This window comes from Odocoileus virginianus, chromosome 4, assembly GCF_023699985.2.
Source record: "Odocoileus virginianus isolate 20LAN1187 ecotype Illinois chromosome 4, Ovbor_1.2, whole genome shotgun sequence".
Taxonomy (NCBI): Eukaryota; Metazoa; Chordata; class Mammalia; order Artiodactyla; family Cervidae; genus Odocoileus; species Odocoileus virginianus.
Window position 1 is genome coordinate 46699984 of NC_069677.1, and position 7716 is coordinate 46707699.

At 36.2% G+C, this 7716-nt stretch overlaps 1 long non-coding RNA gene across 2 annotated transcripts; it reads right to left on the minus strand.

Annotated features, from left to right (window-relative positions):
• Nucleotides 1-404: 404 nt before the first annotated feature.
• Nucleotides 405-7040, minus strand: LOC110151859 (uncharacterized). 2 transcript variants are annotated; one of them, XR_002318194.2, is made up of 5 exons: nucleotides 6953-7035; nucleotides 5670-5751; nucleotides 4972-5140; nucleotides 3918-4019; nucleotides 405-1386 (listed from the first exon to the last, which is right to left on the minus strand). It is a non-coding gene; the product is annotated as an uncharacterized lncRNA (long non-coding RNA). The 2 variants fall into 2 exon arrangements; XR_011487156.1 differs by lacking the exon at nucleotides 5670-5751 and having other exon boundaries at nucleotides 6953-7040.
• Nucleotides 7041-7716: the final 676 nt, after the last annotated feature.

Below are 7716 nucleotides of genomic sequence, written 5' to 3' on the forward strand. Positions count from 1 at the left end.
AAAATTATCAATAATCTATCTAAAGATTATTGTTCAGATTTTACTTAATAAAACATAGTAGTGCTTCCATTATTGGAGTTTTATTTTTCTGATTCTAAGTGTACATGATGACACAGCTTCTTAAATATATTCTGCTGGTGTTTTATTTCCTTTGTAGCTATCAAAATAATTGTCAAGTTATCATATGACCCAACATAAAATTTTAAATGAAGTTGGCATTTCATTTATAATATGATGCTGGAGAGTCTACTTATTAACTACAAATTCAAAGTATTATGAAATCAAATATAAAATACCATGGTCTTATTTATTAGCCATATAACAAAGATTTACTACCTTCTCTTAATGGTATATTTTTCATTCAAACCAAGGACACATTCAGCTTAGTCATGAGAAAGGTTAAAAGATGGAAGTTCCTCTTGCCAAGAATGAACAGTATAATGAATCAAAAAAATATTGATTTAATAACAGGGACCAATGTTCAGGTGGATATGGCTAGAAATCAAATATAGGAGGGCTTCTGTTTATGGGGAGAGCTGCAACTTCTCTTATTTAGCATCAAGCTTTATGCTAATACAAAAATGTAAAAGAGCTAGCCAAATGGTGGCAAGGAAGTCTGTTGGACATAAAATAGCATTGTGTTTTTCATTTTGAAATCAGTGCAAAAATGAAGAGCTAAAAACTTCTATCAATTAACTCAAGGGAGGATACCTGAAAGATCAAAAGGAGAATCAGTTCCGAGAAGTAAATTGGGAACTCTAGACTTTTTTTAAGGCATCTCTATCACCGAATCATTTAAAAAGTGGGCTTTCTGTGATTATAGTTTCAGTGTAACTGTAAAATGTTATCTTTCAAGGAGCTGGGTTTCCCTTGGCTCTAAGCATAGAAAATCAGTCACTGCGTCACTCTGGCCAAGTAAATGTAGATCTACATCTCATTTTGCTTTTCTGTAAAATGTTGGTTGCCCCAGAAGCTGCTGGAAGAATGCATTAGTAATTGTAAAAGGCTTTGCCATCCTGATATACAGGTTGCATGCTAAGTAAAAATGATTATGAATGAAGTATCCTTCAAAAAAAATTTAAGGGATAAACAAAACTCCTTTCGAGTTTCTCTAAAACGATAGTTTGATCCCTGGGTCAGGAAAATCCTCTGGAGGAGGGCATGGCAATCCACTCCAATATTCTTGCCTGGAAAAGCCCATGGACAGAGGATCCTGGGGGCCTACAGTCCATGGGGTCGCAAAAAGTCGGACACGACTGAAGTGACTTAGCACACATGCTCACACGCGAAAATGATGGAGACTCAGAAAGAAACTTTGACTCAAATGTTCTTGAGCAGCCAGGGACACAGCGGAGGAAGTTCTTCTTCAGCCATTTTTAGAGAATTCTTGGAAAAGACAAAATGGAAAGGAAGTTATTTATATCCCAATAGTGATGCTTTCTACTAATGCCAGTGCATATTCATATATATTTATATAAAAATATATTTTTAAAAGACTATATTTTAAGTAAGACTGTATTTTTAAACTTTTCTGGAAATTCACCTTCATTCTCTAAGAGATTTTGCTGGTTTTGACTACATTGGGATATGAGAAATTAGTTAAGTTAGGATCATTATCCTAATAGGAATATCAATATTAATTAAATCAGTGAGAAAGGTCTACAGGATAGGTTGGGATGGAAGGAGCATGGACTTTGGAGTCAGGCAGACCTGGGTTGGAAAACTGGCTCTGCTGCTTGCTAGCTTTGGACAAACTACATAACCTCCTGAGTCTCAGTTTCCTTGTCTGTAAAACAAATACTGTAATAATACCTCCTTCTTAGGGCTGCTGTGAGGGTTAGATGACATTACATTAGAAAAGTACCTTACATATTCAGAGCCTGACTGTCCATTATGTACTTGTAAACAATAACAATTTTCGTTTTGAATCCTGTACTTAAACGTGCACCTAAATGATCCTGTCTGAGATCGTCTTGTCCAGAGGTTCATTAGCACTTTTACAGGATGGAAGCAGGTCAAGATTTTCATAACTCCAAGTGCTGTAGAAAACTCTTAAGGGATAATTATTCTTTTCATGATCAATTTTAAGGTTCTACTAGTACTTAATGAATTTTATACAGGATACCCATTTTATAAGTTTTTCAAAGCAAATGTTATTTGTATGTGAATTCCAGAAAAACATCTACTTCTGTTTCATTAACTATACAAAAGGCTTTGACTCTGTGGATCACAACAAACTGTGGAAAATTCTTAAAGAGGTGGGAATAGCAAACCATCTTATCTGTCTCCTGAGAAACCTGTATGCAGGTCAAGAAGCAACAATTAGAACCTTACACAGAACAGCTGACTGGTTCAAAATTGGGAAAGAGGTATGTCAAGACTGTATACTGTCACCTTGTTTATTTAACTTACATGCAGAGTTGTTTTTGTTCAGTCACCCAGTCATGTCTGACTCTTTGTGACCCCATGGGCTTCAGCATGCCTGGCCTTCCTGTCCCTCACCATCTCCTGAAGATTGCCCAAGTCCATGTCCATTGTTTCAGTGATGCCATCCAGCCATCTTGTCTTCTGCTGCCCTCTTCTCCTTCTGCCTTCAATCTTTCCCAGCATCAGGAACATTTCCAGAGTCAGCTGTTCATGTCAGCTGACCAAAAATACTGGAGTTTCAGCTTCAGCATCAGTCCTTCCAGTGAGTTTTCAGGATTGATTTCGCTTAAGATTGACTGGTCTGATCTCCTTGCTGTCCAAGGGATTCTCAAAAGTCTTTTGTTGGATAGCATCACCGATTCAATAGACATGAACTTGGGTGAACTCCGGGAGATGGTGAGAGACAAGGAGGCCTAGAGTGCTGCGGTCCATGGGGTCGCAAAGATTCAGACATAACTTAGCAACTGAACAAGAACATGTAAATATATACACATATAATAAATACACTTATATATATGTTTATTATTCTTTTTTGATAGAAAACCACTGACAGCCTGTAGGATATAGCCTGTATTTTCAGGATGTTAGGGATGAGACATTTGAACTCTCACCCAGCCTGACAACTTCTCTTTACCAATGAGGAAACTGAGGTCCAGAGAGTTTGAAAAACTTGTCAAAAATAACACAGTGCTAGAATTATGAATAAAACTCATATCCCTTGACTATAAACCCAATTCTTCTAGTGCCTTTATTTTTTAGTTATTTTTTATGCTTATTGAGATGTGATTTATATATCATTCCCCAATTTTAAGTATATAAATTGATGACTTCTGACAAATGCATACAGTCTACATGTCTACCATAACAGATATAATCATAAACATACCACTCACCATTCTTAAACTATTTGCCATAGCCTCTAGCATTTTGTAATTAAAGAATGCATGTTTATGATTATTCCTTTTTTTTTTTACAATTTTAAAGTTATAGTGTATGTAAAATAAAAGTATACATTATTTCACTCCCTATTCCACTCCCCACAGTCAGCTCTCAAAAACTATTGGAAAGTCTCAAACAAATACTTTACATCTTCTTAAGATAAATGATATTGTATTATATATTTTAATTAGAAATGTCAGCTACAAATTGGAGCTTGCCAAGGGCATTTGCCATCTGCCTCTGAGGAGACTGAATCCTGGGCTGCTGTAGCTATTGACCTTCAACATGCCCTGAAGGGAGTTAGGGTGGAGAATGAGGCACTCTGTGCTCCAGGAAAACTGGGGGAACAGGTCTTTAGATAGTTAGATATTTTTAGAAACTGATTTCATGATCCCAATCCTTGTATCTCCTCATATCTAGAAAACCAGTAAATCCCTTCATGGTGACATCAGCTCCTCGTGACTAGCAGAAAACCTTTTGGAAGACTAGTGCTTGGTTGAATGTGAACTCCCCCTTCACCAAAATCACACATGTGGACCTTCCCCCGGTACCTTTTTGGAGCAGTTTCTCAGAGCTCTCTGATGTCTATCTCCCACGCTGCAGTCCTCATTTTGCCCCAAATAAAACTTGACTCGCAGCCTCACATTGTGCATCTTTTTTAATTCAACAGAACTTTGATTCTATTATCTATTATATATATACACATACATATATACACATACAGCATAGATAGATAAATATTTTGCTCTATTAGTACTAAATATGTATGGAAACGTTTCCTAAAGAGTGACACAGAATCTCTCATTTATGTCTTTTCTATGCTCCCATAGCCCATAAACTTATTTTCCCCTATCTTTCTTTGTCTAAAACAAAACTCAGTTTTAGTTAGTTTTGATTTTATATACCAAGAGGCACACTGTGCTTAATTATAAAATAATATTTAGTGATTTTTTTTTCTTTTGTCTCTTTATTTCCTAAACTACTCTACTTTCTATAATCTTTTCAGGGAGTATTTTATTATTCTTTATATTCCCAAACCTATAACTATTGGCAAAATAAACACTTGGGTTTTTTTTTCTAGTTATATTGAGGTATACAACATAATGATTTGACGTACACACATCATAAAATTATTATCAAATAAGTTTAGTGAAAATCCAGCATGTCATATAGACATTAAATTAAAGAAATAGACAAAAAATAGACACGCAATTAAAGAAATAGAAAAATTTTTTTCTTAGTGCCTTTAAATAAAACTTAAAAGACAATATAACACACTGCTGCTTTTTAAACTAAAGTTCCCGATCAGAGATTTTAAATGTCTCCTTGGCAGGCAGTATATGTGATACATCTTTGTGTTCACACTGGGCCTAGCAGAGTTATTTGGAATAGTGAGTGCTCATTACAAAAATTATTGGATCTTAAAAAAAAAAAATTAATGGATCTTTCTTAAGGTTATTAGTGTGTGTGACTTTTTCTCTTTTGAAGGGGAGGGATAGTTCAACAAAATTGGATTTTGCTGTATATAATGGTCAGAAATGATATCAAATTTATGATGACATAAGCAAATGAATAATGGAACAGTTGTCTGGATTTTAAAATTACCTGGCTACTGAAACCAAGCAGGACTCTGAGGGGCTTCTGGGCATGAAAGCCTTTCTGTCCCGCATTCCTTGTTTGTAGGGAATGGACTCTAGCCTTCACGATCTTCCTTCCATTCCAAAGGTCAGATTTGAGCAGTTGTTAATCAAGGGAGGAGCAGCCAAGAAAACACCTGAGACAAAATTAAAGGAACCTCATCAGAGGTTCAGAAAATCTCATCAAAATTAGGAGACCAACTGAGATGAGATTAGAGTGCTGGCCCTGCACACACATCTTAATTTTATCAGCAACCCCACCATTGAACCATTACTATAAAACTCCTCATCAAATCCTCCTGGGTTGGGACACAGAGCTTTAAGGGACACTGGAGCCCTCTATATTTCCCCCTTTGCCTGGCAAAGCAATAAAGGGATCTCTTTTGTTTGATCTCTTTTGTACTTCACCCAAAACTCTGTCTCCAAGATTTGATTTGGCGCTGCTATACAGAGGTCAGGCTTTCAGTATCACTACTAGCATGGATGATACTAAAAGTCTCTTTTTTCTAAAGAATGAAGATTGGGAATTCCCTGGCGGTCCAGTGGTTAAGATTCCATACTTCCAGCGCATGGAGCACAGGTTCCCCTGGTCAGAGGACTAAGATCCCGCATGCCTTATGGTACTGCCAGAAATAAAGAGTGAAGATTATATTTTATGTACTTAACCAATTGCCTAAAAATTTCACATTTCCTTCCTTATCTGCTTTGAGTCTTTATGTCTCTCTGAGGTTGTGCATCTTGATGAAAACTGTAAAATAAGGAAACCATCAAGATGTTGATACAATCACAGAATAAATGAACAAATAAGCATACAGTTGTAATCAGTTCTAGAAATTATACCTATTGACTTGCATCACAGTATTATATTTACATGGTAAATTTACATAGAAAAGCCATTCCAACCTTTGCAGTATTGCACAGTCACTAGAATCCATGATCTTGAAGATAATGTGACAACATGGGGGGGAAATGTTTGTGTTCTAATATTTCACTAGGAAATCAGTATTCATTGTCAGATAATTTTATAGGAGAGAATTCTGCATAGAAAAGGAGCAAAAAGGAAATATGCCAAAATAATAACAGTGTCTATGTTAAGGTGGTGTCAGGCCGTCTCTGTCCTTCTTTCTTATTGTCTACTTGTCTTATTTCTAGTTGTCTAGTTGTATTATTTCTGTAACAGAAAACAAATTTACAAGGGCAAAGAAAACGAGTTGTAAAAGAAAGTAATGTAAATATCTGTTATACATGGCAGCCTCAAATCTGCTGAAAACCACCCTACATCTTATATTAACAGTTCCCCACATTGTTTTATCCCAGAATTCTATTATCCCAGAGTAAATTCTAAAATTAAACGTTTTGTAATCTCCCAAGCCTCTGACTCTAAGGTGAGGTCCTAAACCTTAATTTCTGCCTCTCCGTGTGCTGGCTAGAAAACACCTATAGAGCAGATAGGGCCCAGACATCCATTCTGCTGGTACAGTGGCTTCAGTGTCATGGCTCTGGGGTCAGCAGTGGGAATAGTGTCTTCCCCATTGCAAAAAAAGACTGCTGGGTTCTGGGACTGCGGGTACTTGGCCTCAAACCTGTTCCTCCAGCCTTTCCAGATGATTATCTGGGCTTTCTAATCTTCCTTCATAAAATCCCTTCTCATTAAATAACCTAGACCCAATTCTTTGTCTACACTTAAGAATGCTAACAGTTAGAGGAGGTTAACAAAAATAGAGTTCACAAGAAAAGAATAAGAAGGGGTGACATAATTAAAGACAAGATTATTCTGAACTTCAAAAGAACATTATGATCAGACTTCCCTGACGGTCCACTGGTTAAGACTCCTATTCCCTGTGCGGGGGGCACAGGTTTGATCCCTGGTCAGGGAACCAATATCCCACATGCTACACAAAACGACCAAAAACAAAAACAAAACAATACATTGAGATCAAATAAAAGACCTTTTCAGCAGATAAAAGTCATGAATGGCGTTTCTGGGCAGAGCATCTAAGAACTGGTGTGAGAACCTGCAGCTCTCTCTTCTGCTGCAGCAGCCATGGAATCTCATGTTCTAATGATGCAACAATAAGATATTGGATTCTCCATCAGTCCAGGTGCTTAAAAGACTGTGTGGAAGAGAGCCCACCACTGACCCAGAGAGCACAGTTAACATGAGCAAGAAATAAAATTGTTAGGTGAGGCCACTGAGATTTGAGAGTTAATTTGCTGTTATGACATAGATAGCCTAGCCTAACCAAAACCTGATTAATACACAGTGGTATCAAAAATGGGATATATTCAATGATCAAAATAAATATATAAGTTTGAAAGTCTTGTATGATTATAAAACATTTTAATCTAATACAAGTAAATCAAGCAAAGCATGGATTAAGGATCCGTTGTCATTTTTATCAAGTAAAGCTATCTGGGTTTACCTTAAAGTAATAACAACAGAAATGTAGCACATTATGAAAATGTCTAAATATTTAATGATCTTAAAAACAACAAATAGGTTATGCATTTCAATTCTCACATTATAAAAAAACAGAATTTGTGATGCATGTTAATTTTATTAAAATAGTCCTTCCCAAAGCAGTATGAAATAATAAAAAAGCAAATCACATTTACTTATTGTGAAATTCTGATGATCTGTAGAGAGAAGTGTGAGAAAATTGCTAACAGGATTTATTGAAATTGCTTTGGGCAAAACTAGAAGAGACATGAA